We start from the raw sequence: 24,693 nt of genomic DNA, 5'->3' as shown, positions 1-24,693 counted from the left end.
TGTTTAATAAAAAATAAATAAAAAAATGGGCTGATGCTCGCCATGTCTACAAACAGTGCAATTGTTGTAGGGCGAGTTACATTGTTATTTATACCTTTTTGTCATACACTATTCATAAAAGGATGCCGCGACGATCAGTTAAGCTAAGGTCGCTAAACGTTTCGATCAGTGGAAATGTAAGGTTGTTCATTCATTACTGCGCTTCAATAACTAAGGTAATACACTAAACATCAACAATTAAATATCAAAATATGTATTTCTCTGAAGTGATGTGTAATCTTGAGCAAGGGCAGGACATACTCGTGGACTATTACTCAGAAGAATCGCTTACATCACACGTTCCACACTTGGCGAGTCCTTATCAATAACACACAAGTGTGAATCATGTAGCAGCTATTTCCAAGGCCTGGCTGATAAGAATTCGCTACGTCATTAAATTCCGAAGGTAGCTAACACGAGAAGATAACTCGTATCTCTCAACATTATGCATCGAATAAAGAGCTGCCATAGTCTCAGACTAACATTTTCCACATTAAATTGCATCTACCATTTTTCAGTTCATACTAAAAGTTTGTTTGGGTCTTCCTTGTAATTTTTCAGTCTGCATTAGATTTAATTATACGCCCTATATGTGTGCCCTTAGCAAATTAACTTAAGATGCTGTCATCACCTACAGCTGTGTCGTTAATGATAAACAGTAATAAACAGTAACGTTCCGAGTACTGGGCCTATAGGAATACGCCAGAAGTGACGTTACCCTAATTGAAATTTTGTATCACTTATACCGACTGTTTCCTGTGAGTTAAACATGCCCTAACCCAATTTTTTATTTCCTCTCTAGTACCTGCATGTGCTACCACTTTACTTTTCAACTGAATTAGAATATTGCGTGCATTCACAGTCACTAAGTACGTAAAGCTAATTTATACAGGACTGGTTGTAATAGTCAATTATTATGGTGCTGTTAAACGAACCGAAAGACGAAACAGTAATTGTTGGGTTTTCTCTTAAAATCCGGCTGTTTAATATAAGATAATATTCTTTAACGCTTCGCAACAACAAAACCGAAATTGGATTGACAAAGAACTGATTAGCATTTTAAATCCAGACACGACCCGGGGGCTGGTGAATTAATATAGGCCTATAATTATCAAGGCTCCAGACTCTCCAAGGTTCGTACGATAACTTAGTTTTAACTTAAGATTTAAGACCACGCCTAACCTATTGATTAGCACAACAATAGCTTCGAAACATAGCATGCAAAATATACTAATATAATTTAAATTAATACCAGCCAAATTTAAATTGAAGAATCTTCCCAAAGTTTGTGTGTGTTTAATTTTGCCTCCTAGTTAGTGTAATTTTTGGACGTTCTCTCTCTCTCAAGTCCATTAGATGCATCCTCAAGCATTTTTTTTCAGCTTCAAGGAATATTTATCGTGCACAACATGGAGAAATGTGGACACCATGACTACTTGTACTGTTGGTCTATCTGGTATACGTAGAGCATCACTGAAAACGTCATTGTAAACACAAAACTGCAACAATTACATCATATTTTGGTTGTATACATTACTTGTTGAACGAATACGAATTGGATATTAATTTTCCACGATATAACTGAATAGAAATTGTAATGTTTGTACCAGCAAGTACACTCAGAGCTGCTGCCGCGGCTGAGATATCATTATTATTGTATTTCTCCTTTAATTACACCTTTATCTGCAACTCTTTGTATCATGGTCTATCGTCCAAGGTTATACGACGGAACCTTCCATTATGAGTAATAAAAATAATAATAATAATTAACGGTTTATTGAAAGAGCTTGGCAGCCAGAAGGCTGAAAATATACAGTTACATATTTGGGGAATGGGTTTCGAATTACAAATAATATACAAGCAACATAAGTGATGAGTATCACCGCGCAAGCCTGTAGCTGCGAAAAATGTTGACACTTGTTTCTAGTAAGCTAACCTACCTGGTATTGTAGCAGTGATGTTTTTCTATACTATACTGAGTGCTGGTGAGTGATGCCTAGCCTTTTATTACTCTTTATCTGGCCGGACGGATATGTCGTCATGAGACTTGTGTTCGGGTGAGGTGTTAGTATTATTCATGATGCATTGTTGTTGTTTGTAACCTCAGTACATGCTCCATTGTGAAAGAACAAAATGAGTAATAGTTATCTAATGTATATCTACTGACATTACACTGGTTAAACAACGGTATTACAGCTGGAGCTCAACACATTCGGCGATGATTCAACTTAACCGCCATATTTCATCAATGTGGTTATATAATTACGGTCTTATTCTCGATGTCTCCATGTCCCTATTTCGAGGAACAGAAGTAAATATACTAGTGTCAGCATATTTCCTAGATAACTATGGACCAAACAGTTGAATTAATTACAAATTATATAAAATCTTGAAATTATGGCCATCTCAGGTTTACATTCTGTAAGGTAGAGTTCTAATTTACCATAAAATGTTATTCGTTGGCCTTAGCAGTTGATGTATTACTTGTCTGTCTGTCCGTGAGTTGTGTGTGTTCCAGTCCAAGTATGTTGTGAACGCGATACCTCCAATAAATAGATGTGAATTTTGATAAAACTTGGTAGGTGGGACGAGTAAAATAATAAAAAAATCCCTTGTATTTTTGGGAATTGTGGATTATGGTTTCTTAAGTTCAAATTAATTATTCTTGAACTAAGATTTTTACCTTTATTACAAAAAGTGGATTTTTATAGATATAATCGTATGACTGGAGTATCAATGTAAGTCATGTGTATATCATAACAGGGAAAAATCATATCTCATCCAACACTTGAAAAAAAAGAGACATTTTCATGAGACCATCACCCTGACTCATTATCACATTGATTAGATTAAAATGAGCGATGTAAGATAACACGTGACAAACAGTGACACAAAACACATCTCAGCCCAAGTGACACAGAACACCTCTCAGCCTATGTGACACAGAACACGTCACAGCCTATGTGACACAGAACACGTCACAGCCTAAGTGACACAACACCTCACAACCTATGTGACACAGAACACCTCTCAGCCTAAGTGACACAACACCTCACAGCCTAAGTGACACAGAACACCTCACAGCCTAAGTGACACAAAACACCTCACAGCCTGTGACACAGAACACCTCACAGCCTATGTGACACACAACACCTCACAGCCTATGTGACAGAACACCTCACAGCCTATGTGACACACAACACCTCACAGCCTATGTGACAGAACATCTCACAGCCTAAGTGACAGAGAACACATCATCAGTGCCGGAGTTAGACCTGTGGAGGCCCATGGGCAGCCTCTTTGTGGAGGCCCCCCTCATTATAACTACCCAAGAGGGTGGGGTGGCGAGTGAAGCAACCCTAAACATCTGGGAGTTCTGGGGGGCGCTGTAAGCCCCCCGGGAAAATTTTGAAATTTGAACACTTCTTTGGAGAATTTTGAAGCCATATGCAGTTATATTGAAGAAATTAGAACATTGAGAAATTTTTAATTAACTGTATATTTATTGATAGTGTACAAATTCCCAACACACACACACACACACACAAAAGTGAGACATGATTGGAGTCATTCATGTGGTTTAAAGTCGACCAGCCCTGATATAGCTACTACCGCACATGTCAAAAATTTTCAAGAGACTTCACAGAAAAGAATATATTATTGTTTATTACAGAGAGATGATTCTTTGCATTATTAATCAGATAAACCTCTACTCAAATAATGGTTCTGTCCAAGAATGCATGTATAGGCTTCTTTAAGTCCAAGGTCAGATAGATTCAGAATAAGTATTAACTCAACTATAAATAAAATTGAAGTTTTGCATCCAATAGTAAAACAAATAAACAATTTAATGAATTTGATAAAATTATAACAAAAGTATGAACATGTTGGAAAAAACAAGAATTTTAATAAAAATAACTGCCATTGACCATGGATAATGTTTGTGGAATTCTAAATATATTATTAGCAACACAAACAATAGCATTCATTAAAAATATACCGTTCATAGGAAAACCAGGTATTCATGAATTTCAAGGAGTAGCTAGCCTAATTTCTATCACGCTTCTTGCTGAACATAGTTTTACGTGATGGAATAGATAAACATGAATTTTAAAGAATGAAAATAAAAATAATCCAAATGAATAAACAAATAAATAAAATATTGAAATATGTGGAGGCCCCCAGATTGTGGAGGCCCCTGGGCAGCTGCCCACTTTGCCCACTCCTGAATCCGGCTCTGCACATCATACCCTAAGTGACACAGAACACCTCACAGCCTAAGTGACACAGAACACTTCACAGCCTAAGTGACACAGAATACTTCACAGCCTAAGTGACACAGAATACCTCACAGCCTAAGTGACACAGAACACTTCACAGCCTAAGTGACACAGAACACCTCACAGCCTAAGTGACACAGAACACTTCACAGCCTAAGTGACACAGAACACCTCATACCCTATGTAACACAGAATACATCATAACCTATTACATGAGTGATTACAATACTGTACCTCACAACCCAAGAGACACTGTACAACGCCTCACAACAGAACATACAACCACAACCTAAGTGACACAGGAAAGGCAAGATGGGACAGGTGATGGGCCAGGTGGTAAGGTAATACCGGGAGAGCTTGACACACAGCTTCCTCCTTCACCTGTAAACTGGTTCCGAGACGAACTTGATACGTGAGCGATGACTTGAGTGTAGGAGGGGTAGTATTATGAAAGAGACATGGAGAAGAAACATCAATAATAAGAGATAACCGACAGTGAGAAAGGTAGAAGATATAACGAAAGAAGCGTGGAGTAAAAACACCAATTAATAATGAAAAAGAAAACAATTGAAAGTACACTCATAATTACGAGAACCGATGGTGATAGTAAGAAGTAGAAAGTGTAGTGAAAGTGGTATAGAGAAGAAACGGCAATAATAAGAGATGAAAACGCTGATAGTACACTCATAATTAACGAATGATGATAAAGAAACAGTCGACAAGAGAAGAAATAGAATGTATAGCAAGAAAGAATGAAAATAAAATAAATGATTAAAACATTAAAAAGAAAACTTATAAATTTGTTACCTAAACGATGATGAGACGTGACTGACAAGGAGAGAGGGGGTTTTGGTATTATGAAAGGAGTAAAAAAAAAAAAAACCCGCACCACAACTGAACGATAAATAAGGCACAGGGAAGAAACGTGAATAACTTGAAAAATCGTATAAATATATATCAGCGGATTCGACGACTTTATGAGTATAGGTGGGAGGGCGGGGGGGGGGGGTTCGTAAATAAGAAATAAAAAATTATAATAAATACCTATCTACTGAACTTGATCCTAATTCAATGAATGAATGGAAAGAGTGGGGTAATTGCAGAAAAGGAAACATACAGGTTAATAAATATTAAACATTAAAAAATAAATGTACAGGTATTTATTAACTCAATGTACAAAACGATGGTTAAGACGTAGCTCCGACTACTACGAGAGAAGCGTCATAAAGATACAAGCGATAAGCAATAACAAAATAAAATAAAATATAGAAAATCTGAAGATGTATAAAATGAATATGTGTACACGTGCTGGCTTTAACACTTCAAGAAACATGCGCCTCTTGAAAGCTGTGTAGACTTAATGCCGATACAGCTTGAGGAAGTCGTCAGGCAAGATTACAGATAATCCGCCTTGCTTCGTTGAAAATTAAAAATGCTACCGGAGAGGAAGATATCTGGTATGGCAAAACTACCCTTGCTAGGCTGTTTTGATTCTTAAAAATTCATACGTTAATTTTCCCTGTAACTAAAGATGTTAGGAAGCTTCATTTTGGCCAACATGGCAGTAGTATCGTTGTGTTTCGGCCTGAATAAGCCAGTTTTATGTATCGTCGCGTCTCAAGTTCAGAGTGAATAATTTACGTAAGAACCTTAGTATAGTCCGCCAGCAAAATCCAAAAGGGGGCTTAGTTAAGGAGTTAGCACAAGTGATTGGGTAGAAAAATGCCAATGGTACCAATTGTCAGGGTGATGTGTGGGGTTCATCACCAAGGTTGGATGTACAGTAGAGTCTGAAAGTGGTGCAAGTCTTTATTACAGAACCGTTTCCAGAGCAACCATCGTCAAATTATGACAAACACCTATCTTCGTTGAAACTGCTATGACTTTGTTATCAAATATGCTAGGAACACAAGTCTGGTGTTGAATGAAAGGTCTGAGGTTGTTCTAAACAACCATTATTACTATTGTTCAGCTAATTTGCATATAATTATATCACAAACCGATTTTTTTTAATCACGTTTTCTTTTTCTGTTGTTCATTTGTTGTTGTGTCTTTGCGGCTTAAAATAATTCTTTTATCCTCTTCGCCACTAATCTTCTTCACCAAAAGATCGGCTCGCTAGCCGCCCGGGCAATCGGTCACGTCTCTGTCACGCACTGTTGGCAAATACTGGGCATGCACCGGCTCCTGAATGTACCTGAACCCGCTCCAGTGTTGGTCAAGTCTTGTCTTGAAAGAGCTCACACTCGGTGCCGTCACAACACTCTGGTAGATTGTTCCAAGAGTTTACAACCCTCACTCCGAAAAAGTTTGCCCTCACGGTTTTCTGGACTTGCGGCTTCTTCAATCTTGAGCTGTGACCCCTTGTGGGGCGAGCGTCCGCCAGCTCCAAGTAAGGACACTTAACTGAGTAGTGCTCCCTGAGATGCTTATACACCTCAACTAGGTCCCCCCTTGCCCGTCTGTAGTATAAGCTAGGCAAGTTCAGGCGCTCCAATCTCTCAGGGTAGCTGAGGTGCCGAAGTGCAGGCACCAGTCTGGTGGCCCTCCTTTGAACATTTTCAACCAACTGACAGTCCCTAGCATATCTCGGGGACTAGATGGGGAAGCACTTCACTTCTGAAGATCGTTACGAGGGACGGACCGTCTAGATATCTGAACGACCTTCTTATAAGACCCAATAATTTATTTGCCTGATTTACCTTCTTCTCACAATGGCCCGAGAACTTCAGCTCATTGTCATCATACACACCTAGGTCCTTCTCACACACAGTCTCAACTTGTGCAGTTTCTTCATCCCGTTAGGACATATGATACGCCTCCTTACCGTTGGTACGCCCCAGGTGCATCCTCTTACACTTAAAATAATGCTGTCTGGTAGGAAATATATCTAGCTTATCACAAATGTTCATTGTATGGAATAAAGGATCAGGAAAATATCAAATATGCCTTAGTTTCCATGCCAGAGTGAACAGTCTACCATGCCATTGTGATGCTACTTACAAAACCTGAAGTCAACTCTTATTGAAATCATGTCGATGTGGCTCCCGTTCGAAAAAAAAACGGGATTTGTATCCGTTTTACTCCACTTAAAGCTTTTCTTAAGTTCTTCATGACAAAATGATAGACTCGCCAATCAAGTGTCGGCCGGGAACAAGCGATAGCTTATCATTGATGACGCCACCTCACACCCCCGAGACCACTACCGTACTTTCTACCCTTATCTCCACCTATTGTCACCGCGTGCTCCATCGCCCCCCAGATAATATACTCTCGAGTCTCGATTGTGACAGGGGTTTATCACTGATTAACTGATTTAATAGATATTTATGATATTTTTAGTGAAGAGTATTCCTCCACCTATTCCAGGTCATCACCCCAAGTGCACTAGGCTCGCGCATGCCGTTCATTGAAGTCTTTCCATCGTCGTCTACATTTGTCACACAATTTTTTTAAAGCGCTTAATTGTTTTAACGTGTGCCTGGCAAACAGTTCAAACCACGTAAACAGTTCAAACGCAGCCCGGCCAAAGAAGAGCAAGCAGACTGAGGTCGCTGTGGTCTAGAATAACCCTAAACGCAAAAGTTCCTATGAAATTTAGAAAAAAAACTATAAACTCGAGAATAATATTGCAATAATACTGTATGTATGAAATAGTTCTACCTAGTAATAGCATACATTTAAGATTATTCTGCGCCACATCCCGACACTGAAACAAAAAGTTTTCCTTATTTTTAACAAGATAAAACCATAAACAAACTGAACCCGATCATAATGTTTATTACTCCCCTCCGCAGCCCACCGCGAGGATAAGCTTGCTACTAAAATTAAGATCTGCGAAGTTTTGACATTAGGCACACAACCAGATAGTACTGGATGGTGAGCGGCCTTGTGTGAGCGGGGCTTCGTAGCTACTGTGTGAGGCGGTAACTGGCTATGTTCAGTTCAGTTTTACCCAGTAAAAAATCATCGCACAAGTTTACATTGATTCAGCATGTATATAGACTACACTAGACAATGAGGGTATGCAATATACATACACATTGTACCTTGACAACAAGAATGTGGGACTGTTTGTCTTGACTGCCAGGGCCCATTGTACTCACTCCCTTCGCTTTATTTATACATTTAGTTGTTTTGAGTCTGCACTTCGCATTCTCAACGGGAATGCAGAAAAGCTGCATTTATTGTTATTATTATTATTACTGTATTATTGTTATTATTATTATTATTATTATTATTATTATTATTATTATTATTATTATTTTAGTTTCACTATTAATTTCTAAAATAACTTCCAGTTTGTAATTCTCATCATCTTGGAAAAAAGACTGGTGTTCCCTTAAATCAGTTACAACCGTGCAGGAAGTTTAGATGACACTTCTGAACTGTCTTTACCGGGGAACCATTCATCAATATCTACTGTACACTGATCACTATATAGTACCAGGTTTAATAACAGGATAGTTCAGTGACTTCTGAAGAGCCGATGCTTCATATATTTTATTATTATTATTATTATTTATACAAGCACACCGTAGAAATATTTTCTCCCGGCAGTCTTCTCAACGGTGACAATCTGCAAGGATTTTCACTCCCTGCCACATCAATTTCAATTTCAACATCAACTGTTTATTCCTTGATAGAGGAAGCGGGATCCTTGTGCTGTCACAAGGTACCCCTGTACAATAACACCAGAAGCATCTGGCAAGTGTCACAAGTATATACAGTATAAATATTATAAAGGGGCTTACTAAAGCCTAAGGAAGGAAGGATATTCCTTTAACACATTATCAATATTATTTACATAATATCTGGCCAGTATGGGGAGGCATCATTGATTTATTGTTCACGTAATTTCATCAATATTTCCCAAAGAAACACAAACGATGGTTTGGGGTGAATGAAGCATCACAATCCAGTGGAAAGTGTACACAACATGGACTCGTGCCAAGAGCAAGAAGTGAGTTATCTTGCCCACCTAAAAGGTTTAGTAAGGAGTAACACCGGTACTGACACCAAAGAGGTGATACATATTGCCAGAGAACAGAGGGTTGGCAGCGATTATTTGGGAGCCAGCGTGCGGGGTTAGCAGTGAGAAGTGTAGGTTGAGAAATGTTGCCAGGCAAGGAAATGTTAACTGGCAGGGAAGTGTTACCAGATAGGGAAGTGTTACCAGATAGGGAAGTATTGGTAGCAAGGAAGTGTTAATTGGCAGCCTGGCAGGGAAATGTTCCCAGATAGGGGAAGTGTTGGCAGGAAAGGAAGTGGTGACTGGCATGAAGTGTTGTCTAGCAGGGGGTGTTTGTTGACAGCAGCAGGAAGGGAGGTATTGTCAAGCAACCAGAACTGTCCTGCAGGCTGAGAGGCACTGTAGGGAGATGAGTGAAGGGGGGGAGGGGAGAGCGGTGAGGTGAGCGCGTGCTACGCCACACATGACCTACTGTACACCTGGCGACCATAACACACTGTGACCCACACCTGATTAACACCACACACAATTATCCCTATCACCAACTACCACAGCCACCATGGTTATCATCAAACCACCACACTTCACCAGCACAACCACCATTACCATACTCCACTACTACCAAACTAACCCTTTAATTAACTTTCTTAATATAATAATTGCATATTCAAAGTTATTATTTGTTTCCTATTTCAACTTCCCGTTTCGTTTTACATACAGACAAATACACCATAAAAAAAGACCACGTTATCTCCGCCGCTACCTCTCGAGATCCAGCGGCCTGTCATAGGTTCTTGAATTAGTTATGACGTCACAACTTCTATGTTTACCGGTCACGGCATTTGCGTCAAGAGCGTAAAATAGCTTCCGAGTTCTAGTCCTATTTCTTCTGGGAATTCGTAATTTCATCCTCCCCAGTTACTAGACCATATGGACCTACTTCCATGGCTTGTAGTGTCATACTTGCATAAGCTAATTCGAAATTCTGTCTAGTTTATCAGAAGTATTTTGAACGAAGGAAGTTGTCTCATGATCGATCGAAAATGTTTTCGCTAAATCAGTACTGTTTTTTATTTTATTTTCACTATTATTTACTCTTTATAAATAATATTCATTATTCTTTTATCCCTGTCGTTTTTATTATTATTTGTTATCTATAATTATTTAATTTTCCTTAATCACTTAGTCACTTACACAATCCGATCGCATTTAGAGAAAAGCAAATTAATCTACGACTCTCAACATGGGTTTACAAAAGGAAAATCTTGTCTAACAAATCTGCTGACGTTTTTTAGGAAAGTCTTCGAGGTAGTAGATAATGACGAAAATTACGATGTTATTTACTTAGACTTTAGCAAAGCATTTGACAGAGTACCGCATCAGAGGCTTCTGAGAAAAATTAAAGCTCATGGTATCGAGGGGAAAGTTTTAAATTGGATAAAATCATGGCTCACCGATAGAACGCAGAGGGTCAGCGTAGATGGTGTTAAATCTGAGTGGGGCCGCGTAACCAGTGGGGTTCCCCAGGGGTCAGTACTAGGCCCACTCTTGTTCATAATCTACATAAACGATCTAGATACTGGGATCAGCAGTGTCATAAGCAAGTTTGCGGATGACACCAAAATTCAGAGCAGGATGCAAATGCATTACAGGAGGATCTAAATAAACTGCAGGGGTGGTCTGAAAAATGGCAAATGAAATTCAACACCAGCAAGTGCAGCGTACTTAATATTGGAAGAACAAATACTGTCAATATATACAGCCTTAACAACATCAACCTAGAGAAGTCGACTTGTGAAAGACACCTAGGGGTACTTGTAAGCCCGGACCTACGGCCTAGAAAACAGTGCGTTAATGTTCGAAATAAGGCAAACAGAGTATTGGGTTTTATATCTAGAAGTGTAAGTAATAAGAGTGCAGAGGTCTTATTGCAACTATATCTTGCGCTAGTCAGGCCGCACCTCGATTATGCGGTTCAGATCTGGTGCCCTTATTATAGAATGGATATCAATTCACTAGAGTCGGTGCAGCAAAGAATGACGAAAATGATTCCGGGACTTAGAAACCCTCCATATCAGGATAGGTTAAAGAAACTAAACTTGCATTCTCTAGAAAGACGAAGAGTGCGGGGAGATATGATAGAAGTATTTAAGTGGGTGAAAGGAATCAATAAAGGGGATATAGATAAAGTTCTTATAATATCCGAGCAGGATAGGACTCGTAGCTATGGATTTAAGTTGGATAAGTTTAGGTTGAGGAGGGAGATAGGAAGGAACTGGTTCACAAATAGGGTGGTGGACGAGTGGAACAAGCTTAGCAACTTTGTAGTAAGTGCTGGAACGCTGGAAAGTTTCAAAAGGAGGCTGGATAGATCCATGGATGATAGAGAGTGGTAGTAACTCTCGACAGGAGCTGCCATGCACAGGCCAACCGGCCTATTGCAGACTCCTTATTTTCTTATGTTCTTATGTTATCACACAAGCACTTAGGATGACTTATACCGATGGGATTACTGCACCTGTTGAAACATACATGAAAGTATGCCCATAAAAAAGTTTAGACAGTTGTGGTCTGAGTAGTCAGTTTAATTAAAAAATATATAAATATGCAATGTACACCCGTAAATTACTTGATTAAGCAGTGACGATATGGCAGAGTTTATGTATGTATGTATGTATGTTTGTGTGTATGTATGTATGTACAGTATATATATATGTATGTATAAATAAATCAGTAACTAAACTGATATGTAGAGTATGTCTGCCCTTCACTAAGATATTAAAAGAAAATAAATACAGTACTGAACGTTATAAGACTTCACACATACACTGGATATCATCTTCAAGTTGATTATATTTGACTTATGAGTAGAGAGGTTCAGCTGAGTCAACACGGCGTCACTATGCTTACTTGTCACGGTAGATCGAGAGAGAGAGAGAGAGAGAGAGAGAGAGAGAGAGAGAGAGAGAGAGAGAGAGAGAGCGCGCACACACATACACGCCATTAGGATAATATAAACCATCTGCTTGGATATTTAAACTGAGAAATTTACTTAAGGTGTAGCAGGTGTTGGAGAGAGAAAAGGCAGATGATCTGAATTTAGAGACGAGACGAGACGAGACGAGACGCATCTCCTCTATCATTAAATCCATCTCTCTATATATATTTTTCTCTCTCTTTACTTCTATCTCCCCTCATCTCTCTCCTCCAATCTCTTCTTCTTGCCTCCCTCCCTCTTCTACTTCATTCAACCGTCCTAATTCTTTCCCTCTTCCTCCAATTCCTCCTCCTTCACTCTGTACCTCCCTATCCCACCCTTCCTCCTTCATCCTGCTATTCCTCCTCCCTTCCTCATTACCTCTCAATTCCACTATTCTTCCTACTTCTCTCCTTTCTCATCCAATTCCTCGTTGCTACTCCCTCCCTCATTACCTCTCTCTCTCACCCTTCCTCTTATTTTCCCTCTCTCCCTCTATATCTCTCCACCGCACTCTTCTTTCTACTTTTCTCCTTCCTTCTCACCTCACCTCACCTTCCCTTCAAGGCGGCAGGTCAAACACAATCAGACAGTGGAAGTAATTTAACTAAACTACCCTCCCACTTTCGTCCCATCACTGTCTTGACTTTCACATATCTTACATAAGAATATATGGAGTAAATATGTATCTTTATGGGAAGAAGTTAAATGTTTATCTTTATGGGTAGAAGGTAAATATGTATCTTGTATGGGTAGGAGACGTCAAATGTGTGAATAGAAACTAATGATGCACTCAAATATTTATTTTTGTACTTGGGTTTATAGTATTTTATATGCTGTGTGTGTGTGTGTGTGTGTGTGTGTGTATGTATGTGTACTATAGCTGGATGATCGTCATACTCGATTCCGAGTGACAGTAAAGTAGTAGTAGTAGTAGTAGTAGTAGTAGTAGTAGTAGTAGTAGTAGTAGTAGTAGTAGTAGTAGTAGTGTGTGTGTGTGTGTGAGAAACGGATCAGCAGCGAGTTATAGTAATTACGTCAGCATACGAACAATACTCGGAGCCCAGGAGACAGACAGACAGACAGACTAATAGACAGATAGACATAAAGACACAAAGGAACATCCGAATAGGCAGATAGACCGACAGACATACTGACACAAAGGGACAGATAGTAAGACAGATAGACATTCGTTTCCTACCTGGCCGTAACATCAGCTCCTTCACTCATATAAAATTACACTAAAACAAGGAAGTTAACTGTATAACGCAGTAAATTATAAGACCTAGTCCAGGGCACAGTTGTCCTACCTGATTATCGGGCTGAACCTCTCCTAGGTAACCTAATCTAACCAAACTTAATTCTTACCTACCAAGCTTAACCAAAGCTAACCTAACCTTACTTAATCAAACGTAACCTAACGTAATCTATAACAGTTAAATGATCTGATTAGGTTAGCGTTAAGCTTGGTAATCTTAAAGGTGAAATAAGCTAGAAGGGATAATCTTTAGGTGGTCCTAATATTCTAATTCAATTACTGTATTATCAAAACGCGAGTATACGTGGCCGTCTTCCACGTCTGCCTGAAGAAGCATCTCTACACAACTTCTCTGTGGGTTTGTTAGTCCTTGAAGTCAACGTCCTTTCTCTCACTGTTTTACATGACAACTGAAATTACCAATTTAACCAATAAAACTGCGGTGGCGTCTGTGTTTAATCGCGTTCTTGACCCTAAGATGACTAACATAACTTAAGGTCAGTCTAAGTCTTGTGCAGTACGACACTTTCCCCCAATGTGATGCGAGGATGTCTAGGAAATCATTTTGTTATAACACTTACATGACAGTCATAATACAGTCGAAATTACACCGAGAACGATACTGTACCGTAAGGATGTATCTTAAGAAATAATTTTAAGTTCTTACACATACTTGGTAGTTACAATACAGTCAAAATTACACTGAGACTGTACCGGGTGTGTTCACTTACCTCCCCAAATTTAGAAGGAACAATTGACGTTCGAATCGATAAGGATCCAACTGAGTGTGAGAGGAGTGATAAGGCGTTTATTGTAAAGCGTTAGCTATTCTGTCTGCGAAAACGCTGCTGCTGACTTCTACCCATGACACTTTCAGAAGGAAAAACTAACTCCTCGATCAGGCGTTAGCGTTTAAAGCGGGCAGAGGCGTCAGAATTGGCTAACAACCAATTACCTAGTTTCCCCCACTGAAACAGTGTAAATACTCGGATCATGGCCGCTTATGGAGAATATTTTGATTAATATTGAAGAGTTGGGTGCATGTAAGGCAATAAAAAAAATGTGATACAATAATAAAAATAATTCTATATACGGTAGTATATTGGATAGTATCTAAAACAAAGCATATGGCTTGAAAGAATTGAATAGGATTGCGCCTAGTTGAAACCTGTTTTGGCTCGGCCCTGTTTTAGTGGTCGCTGTCGGATTTCATTAGTCTCTTGTGTTTTTTAGTTTAACAAATTTATTGGCAAAGCTTGTAGTACAGTTTGCCTATTCTGAGTAATTCAGTCAGGTCTTGACACTGAGGGTGGTATCACTTCTCACTGCCACGCAGGACAGAGGTTCATGCACAAAGAAATACATCATATTCATTAACAGCTATATATGTATTGAGGTCAGATTCATATGGGTAATGTCACTGTTCACTGCCCTGCAGGACAGAGGTTCGTACACAAAGAAGGAAATACATCATATTCATTAGCAGTATACAGTATATGGGTCAGTGGTTCACATACATTGGAATCATATTCTAATTGAAGACTAATCAGTGTGGGATAGCAAATTTGGGATAAACAGCAAGAATGTCCTCAAGCACCCCTGATTCAATGTAGTAATTACATAGTTCAAGATACAATAAGTCAGGTGGCCTGAAGTCTTTGAGTGTCACATTCAATAATATAATGTTCAAGTGTATGCTTTAAAGGTTTATCGCAAAGTTTACATGCTGAGTGTTCCGGTAGGGGTACAGCGTTACTAACTTGCCAGATGTGTCTGTATCCTAGCCTAATTCTGGCCACGACTACATCACATTGTCTGGTTCTATCCTTATGCTGGCCATACCGGTACCTCTTGTCACAAAATTTGTCATATTTACTAATGCTACAACTGCCAGGTCTCTGCATTTCTCACTTCTCCTATATCAGAGTTCATGATTCTGACTTGAATGTTTTTAATTACAGCCTTGGACAGGCCAAGGTCACGGTCAACATTTTCTTTCTTACGCTTGTGAATTTTGTGTAAAATATTGCTAATTACTCAAATATGATTAAAACTTTAATCTCATTACTCATGATACTTTAAATAAGAGTGAACAAGTTGATTACAATTCTGTAATTGCAAAAATTAAGACTTAAACGAACCTGAAATTCGTCGTATTTCGTGTTTATATATCAGAACACCCGTAAAGAACACAATGTAGCCGCGAGACGAGAGAGCATACTTAGTGGAGGCTGTGGAGCACCTTTCCTGTAGAGAAAATGGATCGAGCCATGTTAGTAATATAGGGAAGATATTACACCAATACCTCACAAATCTCCAATTCTTATAGTATAATCTGCTGCTGAAGTATAAAGCTACCATGGTGTCCTTTACGAAGTTTACGTATAGTTCTCCTAATTTTCTTGTTTTCTGAAGACTGTGTTGTACAACGGTTATTCCCAAGACGCGGTACGCCGGGTACGGTCGTATTTTGTATTGACAGTCCGGGAAAGCTAACGCGTTAGCTATTCCGTGCATCTTAAAACGCCTTACAAAAAACGCCTTTAGTTATTGCTGAGTCATGTTCATTATACTGTATACAAACTTAATGAGGTGGAGAGCATGTGGGATGTTGCAGAATACCATATGAATGTGGTCTTCATGTGGATGTGATCTTCATGTGGGTGTGGTCTTCATGTGGGTGTAATCTTCATATGGATGTAATCTTCATGTGGATGTGATCTTCATGTGGGTGTGGTCTTCATGTGGGTGTAATCTTCATGTGGATGTAATCTTCATGTGGTCAGTATGTTAATGACTCGTAACAAACACTGCACTCGACCTAGATTCTTACTCATCTACCAATAAACTCCTTTATTCTGCCTCTTGACCTTTGACATAACCAAATAGCACATGAAGGGTAGATCAAATTAAGCCCATGTATCAAGTTATAGCCCATGTATCGAGTCATAGAGCTAACGATAACAGACAATCAAAAGACCTACAGACATGTGTCGTGGGTAATAATTTATTTCTTACTATTAAATTATTCATTACAGCGCAACGAATTTATATTTGTTTTTATAATTTTCATCTTTACACAGTATCCAAAGTTGTATTTTGCACAGACTAACTGTGGAAGTTTTACGAAATGTTATAATGGTTTCAATAAATTAGAGTTAATTTTTAGTGTTCATTTAATTTGTGATTTGACAATAAATAAATAAATAAATAAATGAATAAACAAACAAACAAATAACGGTTACCACCAGTTGTTGGTTAATGCACCGAAAACAAAATTCATGGTGGTAATACACAGGAAGTGTGGACACCCTGAACAAAATACTGTACGTGAGTCACCAAGTTGTGGTAAACCTATTATCTTCATCATTGTTGTTTTTCTAATCGCTGTTTCGCAAATTTGTGGTTGATTTCTTTCAACAGTTAGATGAGTTTTCCTAACGTTATTTTTAGAGAATATAATTGTGTTCATTACCGGTGGGTCGCTGAACTCCACCAGACAGCCGGAAATGACATGACGGTGTCACAGCTAGGGATACAGAGGAGGTAAGCGGTAAGGTGGCAATATAATTACCCTGTGTACGAAAAGTGGACTGTGAAAAAAAAACACCTTCCTGCGAGGTAATTTAAGGTTACTGTGTTCCTTCAGTTGCTTTAGAATAACGTATGGTGGCATTTAATCAGTATAGATAGGTAGAAATGGCACTAGGTTTCCTTTTCCTCTTGTAAGCATAGGAAGGTTTCCCCCTTGTGGACGTGTTCATTTTGCATCTGGCACCGGGGAGTAACGGCCGCCATCTGGCTATATGTTACGTTTTTGTTACGTCTTGACACTTCCGCCAAGATAATATCATTAATAAAAGCAGTTACAATAATTAAGACACTGAATAAGCTAATAATAAAATTTACTATAATCATATCTATGCAGATTACAAAAATAGTGGTACACAAAAACTTTGTCTTATTTTATTTAGGGAGATAAAATGTAAACTCCCAGTCAAATTTGGTAACGTGTTAGCGAGATATTGTGGGATGCTAGGCTATTCCTGTAGGTGGTCATTCAATAATTACTGTTTTCAATAATTTGCGTGTTTTACCTGTTATAATGCGGAGTGGATGGAATCCCCCTTTTTCACTCCAAGTTTTTTCCCCGCAATTATGCAGATTGGCCAGACTTCTTCGCTATCCTGCAATATTTTCACTTTTTTTTCCAGTTATAATGTAGAGTAGGGTTGCCATATTTGAACAGTCAAAAAAGAGGACGTTCCCGAAGACATCACCCCCCGCCCCCCGCCTGGCACACACTTTGGTGCTATGTAACCTTGATGCAGCCGGGACCGTTTTATGCTCTGGAAAAGTACAACAAATCGTAAGCACTAGCTGTGGCACCAAGCGACAAACCCACAACAAAGACTAAGATCAAACACTGTCACTGCAGGTTAAAGACTGGCCAACCACCGGTCACCGTCACAGTTGTCGACACACGTAAATAATATAGCGAAAGTGGATAGATTATGGTTGAAAATTGCTAAAATGCCTTAAATGCAGGACAAGAAAAACAAATGCTACAGTGTAAAAAAAAGCCATAAGAAAAAATGGTATACTTTCATTTCATTTATGGCTGTAATAGCACTAAATACATATATATATATATATATATATATATATATATATATATATATATATATATATATATATATATATATATATATATATATATATATATATATATATATATATAATAATGCGCGTGGCTGAAGAACAAGGAAAAGCAGTACATGGCACTACAGGTTACCCCAAAAACTGCTAGCAGCTAAGTTGACAACACCGTACAACGCGTACACGTGACTTATCAGCTGACGAAAACTGAACAAGATCTCTACTGTTTCCACCTCCTCTCTCTCTCGTCATTACAGTTTCATGTTTCTTTCCGTGAAGAAAATGATGGAAGCTGAAATTCCGGACTTTTGAAGAATTTAAAAAATTCCTTCCGGATGAAGATTTCGAGACCTAAATGGAGGACACACGGACGTATGGCAACCCTAATGTACAGTAGAGGCCTAATGATTTCTTTGCTCTCATTAACTTAGTCTTTATGTTATCGTAGGCCTTCTCCACAGCAAGTTGTCTCAAATATCTATCTGGCTGACCAGTTCAAAATTAAATGCAAGTACTGTATAGACACCGAAATTCTTAAAGTAAAATAATTCAATAACATCATTAAAGTTATAGAGGTAAGTGCTTATTTCGCACACTATAATCAAGGTGTGTAGTGTAATTTAATACTGGTATACTTCACCATACATGCACTTTATCTCACGTTGATACATAAGTGTTAAGAGGCAGTCATCTCCGGAGAAGGAATAATGACAAAGGTCGAAGTTTAAAAATAAACATCGAAAACACTATTTTGAGCGTCTTTTGTTTTCTCGGTGGCTGATTTTTGGGGTCGGGGTGGAATTGAAGTTAATCAATAAGACGAGGAATCCGATTCAGGGTTTAGAATATTGACCTTTGGTGAGAAGTTCAGGTAGAAAATTTGGGACGACAGGTGTTAAAAAGAGGCCAAATGGGAATTTTGTTTTCCACTAACCCTTGACAAGTAAGCGCATGCGGGTCCTCGCCTTGCGGTACATACATGATGAGCTAATGGATTTTCAGATGATCCCAACTGGTCTGTGCCCGCATACGTGGGAGAGATAAACATTTTGCAGAGCCGAATTCTTACAACCACATGAAATGCGCGTGTCGTGGCGATTGAGACATGAGGTAAGCTTAATAGAGAAGAAAACAGTAGCCCGCAGGCAAGAAGAGAAGAACGGCTGCAGCCAAAGTGTCAAGAAAGCAGAGACATTAAGATAAAATTTATATTGTAATGGATATAGTGTAAGTGTATCATTACTCGTACTGAGCCATTACTTCCTTATCAACTGAGGTACTGTATCACCCAAAATATGGCATATCCTTAGCAACCGTCATATTCCACAAAAGTTAATTGTTTGCTGGTAAATAAGTGGGTGGTGACGCCTTATCAGTTAATTCACTGATATGTTGTAGCACCTCACTTGGCAACCAGCTGTCTGTCAACTTTCACATATTGTGAGTTACTAAGTCACCAAATTAATTGGAGTGTTGTTACTGGCGTCTGATGTAGATATTTTGATAGTAAATAACTCAAACATATCCTCAAAAGCAACGTCTTTTTCTCCTGTTGTCTTCCTCGAATTTTAACATGTGGGCAAGGCTATTTTTTTTTCGTTGTATTTTCATGATAAACCGATTAAATTATAGGCAGTTGAGCAGTCCGTTAGTTCTGTTTCGCAATGTTGACAGATACTTGGCAAGCACAGGCTCCTGAATAGTTGGCCAATTCAGCTCTGACTAGTGACTTCATTGTATCTCTTTGTGCACGCGGAATCAAACGACAATGCGTCTTTGAAAACTGTTGAAGGACAGAAACTGTGTTGAATTTTGAAGGTATTGCTGGCATGTTATGAACCCCTTTGACGGTATCCATATTATTTTTTTATTTATTATCCATACATTAATATAAAAAAATACCTCCAAGAGCATCATGCCATTTTGTACACAAACAGACACCCAATCTTATGTATGAAAGGTGGTAGGTGGTAACTTTTGCCATAGTCCTGTTTACACTTGGTCTCTTATTTAAGGAGTACAGAAACACTCGCTCAGGCAATCAATCAATCGTCAGATACCAATAATATTGCATGCTGCACTGACTCGCCTGCAGGACTGGGGTTTTGCAGTCCGCCCCACGACCTTAATGGGGAGGGTTCGGTAAGACAAGAGGCACATTTCACTTTACGAATTGCTGATCCCTTCCTAACCCAACATTCACAAATGCTCTCTCTTTACACACAGATAGATAGTTTACTTATTACAGAATATATAATATCGATAAATCCGCTCTCTTGTATACTGTAAATTATGGCCTCCAGGACAACACTTACATGGCACATCCATACACATCTACAGTTTGTGCTACATAATAAATAATAAAATAAATAAATATTAAAGTGATAACCGTGGTAACATTATGAGATGTTCTTATTACCACCATGCTATTGTACTATTCCAGATGATACTAAATGTTACATAATACTTCCTTGAGATAAATGTATAGTATATATCAGGTGCCTCAAAGAGAGCTCAGGTTCTCAACTGGCTCAGCCATGTTAATATTGTTATTATTATCCACTCTGTATCTGTATTTTTCTGGCTAAATAAAATGTTTCAATCAATCAATCAATCAATCAATACTTCGTCGCTTCTGATCCATTCTTCGAACCCCACCTGGCTACGCTCCCGGGTTCTGCCTCATCACTGTCCAATACACGTCATTTGTGTCAAGATAAACACACTTGGGTATAACCCTAAACGAACACACATACTCAAGGTATATGTCACACTGTCTCATATAATCTATGGTATTTTGTTTCACCCGATCCATTTTCCCTTTCCCAAAAATACACATAACATGACACCCTTAGAGAGAGACAATGTCAATATGTGGTGAGACAAACTGCCATTAGTGTCACTAGTGGTGCCAGCTCTGGGAGGGGGAGGGGGAGGGGGGGAGGGAGAGGCATTAGGAGGGTGGAGTGTCCCAGGAATGATGTTTTGAATTTTTCTCGAGTTAAGCAAGTTAAGCGTTAAATATGATCCAGGAACACCAGTAACGATACAACCTCTAAAGTCATTCAAAATTCAATACAAAACACAGTTAAATATATCTGAATGAAAGGAATAAAAATAATAATTTGTGATGTATTTATATAAGTTTGAAACTTTACAAAAAATAATTTAAAAAGGTCATCAGTAATTAGTATCCAGACTATTGAGAGACTCGCTAATTGTTTACAAATAATAATATATGACCTTGAAACCGAAATCTTTTATTCATAAAAACATTAAAATGCTGCAATTTTTACTTAATCATTAATAAACAAAGGTCCTGACCCCTATGTCTCCATATTAAACTTACAGAATAAACGTAGACAACATCTATGGCTACCCTGTGGGTTGCTTGTCTGATGTACGTCCTTGGTCGATCGATACAGTAATGAAATATTTGAAGGTAACAGTGAGTCATACAACTATAACTTCTATTCTCAGCATACATTCCCTCTTGCATTAGAAGCAAACATGAAGCACAGCAGAAGCTCCAGAATTTGGGAGAGGCGTGTGTTGAGGATGGATTCTGGGGGAAGGGGGGATGTTATGACTCAATGGCTCATCCCTCCCCTTCCCTCCTCCCTCGCCTTCTCTCCACCCACCACCATGACGGCGCCTGTATGTCTGTCCTCTTGACAGCCCAATGCCGGGGAATCTCCATTTTATGTGGCCCTGATGTCTGCACACGTGTGGATTTATCCGATAAAATAAAACAGGATTATCGGTCTCAGGTGGTTAGTTGATCTTGCTTGTGACTGATTAATAGTTCATCGATATGTGGATCGTGCCTGGGGTGTTGGTCAACAAATGTAGCGGGGTAGGTGGCTGCACCATAAACCTTTAGTGGCGTTGAGGTGATGGTGGAACAGAGGGAACTGACCGACCGCTCTGTCGACTGTCGAGCCTCGACCCACTCGTAAGCTGTTAAGTGGTGAATAGGATAAGAAAGTACGTAAGTAAGACGTCTGTGCTGGGACTTTAACAACAGCATTATCTAGTACTTGCCACCAGCACTCAAGTCCAGTTTCATTTCTAAAACGTTCAGAAACATCAGTAAATGTACAGAATTACGTACATACACACGAAGATATAGCGTTTTCCATGCCGTGGTAACCGAATCTGAAAACTATACAGTATATACTGTAAATCACCAGACACCTTTGCGTGAGCAAACTAATACCCTGACATCTAGTACACTTCTTACAAAAAGTGAAAAAAAAATTTTCACTGCTAACTTTATACAGTAGTTACCGTAAATCAATATCTATATCATATTATATACACAACCTATTGTCCAAAGCATTAACTACATTGATTATAAACTTATAACACACACTAAAAATACGTCCAAACCACCCGCTAGTAAGGTCATAAGTGGCGAAATGATAAATTAATGTCAGACGGCCATGGCCGCCAGGAGCAGTGTGGATAGCACACTGAATACCTTTTATCCTTTATGAAAAATTCTATTATTACATATTAATATATTTGTCAGTGAAAAATTTGTATGATTTTTCTTTTAAAATACATTTGATCATCCATTTATTATAGCATATCTTACCAGGTACTTTTAATAGACTTCGGTAAACAAAGACGCAGTGTGGCTTGCATTGTACACGATCTTCTTCAATTCCCCATTGGCCAAGGCAAGTTAGACGCATTTACATTTTGGTGAGTTGAGGATGTCTCGGGTGCGAACCAGCGACATTAAGGATAGGAAGGCGAGAACTCATCGGTAATATTGACTATACACTAATGACAAAGGTACTACAATTTACATCATCCCATTATCATTTAAAACTCTTACTATTGATGATGTTTTTTCTCATTAATGATCTAAAAACGATGACGAATTTATGAAGACTAACTAAACCCTTCTCCTGGTTAAGCTCTTTACTTAAAGGACGACTCCAGGAAACTGACAGTGGGACTAGTTCAAGTAACAGAGAAACACTTTGCCCGTGGCATGTTATGTAACTACACACTCCCTCCACTAGACAAGAACCATATACCCTCCCTTGACACTCATATACATGCACACACGTGAACCACACCATTGTTACACACGACGTTCCAACTCCTGCCACCTTCACATCCCAGCGAACACCACCACCACACGTCTATCTGCTCCTGCCACATCCCTTGTCACCCCCACATCCCTCTATGAGTGGTGACACAGCTCCTGCCCAGCCTTCAGCATGTGTAATAATAACTGGGATAAAGGGAGTGGTGAATAGAGGTTCGTTATGTGTCGCTGCCGTGTTGGTGGTGCGACGTCTGCCGCCACAAATTATCTCCAAAGGGAATTTGCGAGGCTATACAGGTTCCGGCAATTGCCACTAAACAAAATCCCACTTGACAATTTCGCACCAAAAATATTTCTAGACACGTTTCTATTGCACAAAACCTCACTAAACAATTTTCCACCAAACAAAATCTTAGTTGTGTTAGACTATTTAAGTTCGGTTATATTAAGTTAGACTATATTTAAGTTATAGGTTAAGTTAGGTTATGTTAAATTGGACTATACGTTAAGCCAAGTTCGCCTTACAACAATCACTCTCATAGCTACCAAACACATAGGTAGTAGGCAGCTACCAAACAGGGAGGTACTACCGCCTGGGAAGATGTTGGAAGCATAATGTATTGTCTAATGGTAGACCCTGCTGCCATATGGCATCACGAAAATTGTGACCAAGTCCCAGGTTGCTGATCTGACTTTCTGCTTCATTTACACACAATTGCAGGGTCTCTATTGTTTCTCTTACCATTGACAACACAACATACATATATTGTTTCTCACTTTTTATCTTTTTTCTCATTTTTTAATTTCTTTTTTATTATTATTATTATTATTATTATTATTATTATTATTATTATTATTATTATTATTATTATTATTATTATTATTATTATTATTATTACATTTTCTTCCCCGAGGCCCCGATGTGGGTCAGTGACCTGTGCCCGGGTGGGCTAATTCCCGTAAAAACAAAAAAAATCAATTCCGCAACTGCTTGTGTGAATCCTGAAGTTTGTTGTTGATATAAATATTATTACTATGCTTCGACAAGTAAGGACTTTAAGCACGTATACTTAGGTTAGTAATTACACTAGTCCATCAAAAGTTTAAAAATATAAATGATACTCCTCAATACAAAGAACATTTCTGTTCCGGACGTTCCAGCAGTAGACAGCATTTCCTAGCCAAGCCCGTCCACTCTCCAGCCCCCGTTCGTAATCACACGTCCAGTACACGGCTTTCACGGTATCCTCATGTCACCTCCTTCCAATGTTACCCTAACGTCACCACCGGTCAACGTTACCCTAACGTCACCCCATTTCAACGTTACCCTAACGTCACCACCTTTCAACGTTACCCTAACATCACCTCCTGTTAACGGTTCTCTATTAATTGCTACCTAGGGGTGTTAGGTTAGGTTAGCATTACAGTGCTTAACCATCAGGT

At 38.8% G+C, this 24,693-nt stretch overlaps 1 protein-coding gene across 3 annotated transcripts in view; it reads right to left on the bottom strand.

The window, feature by feature from the left end:
- Positions 1-24,693, bottom strand: part of LOC121872654 (flocculation protein FLO11-like) — a 59,249-nt gene that overhangs the window by 21,230 nt on the left and 13,326 nt on the right. Inside the window, exon 1 of one of the 3 annotated variants that reach the window (XM_042375594.1) lies at positions 1,980-2,062. The exons of the other annotated variants lie outside the window; for them this stretch is intronic. The gene's annotated coding sequence lies outside the window, so the exon portion shown is untranslated. Of the gene's footprint in view, positions 1-1,979; positions 2,063-24,693 lie in introns of those variants that run through there. 3 annotated transcript variants of the gene reach the window in all.

Source organism: Homarus americanus, unplaced genomic scaffold (assembly GCF_018991925.1).
Source record: "Homarus americanus isolate GMGI-L3 unplaced genomic scaffold, GMGI_Hamer_2.0 scaffold39155, whole genome shotgun sequence".
Classification (NCBI taxonomy): domain Eukaryota; kingdom Metazoa; phylum Arthropoda; class Malacostraca; order Decapoda; family Nephropidae; genus Homarus; species Homarus americanus.
Note: the sequence above shows the minus strand (reverse complement) of the source record. Positions and strands in the feature narration are given on the sequence as shown.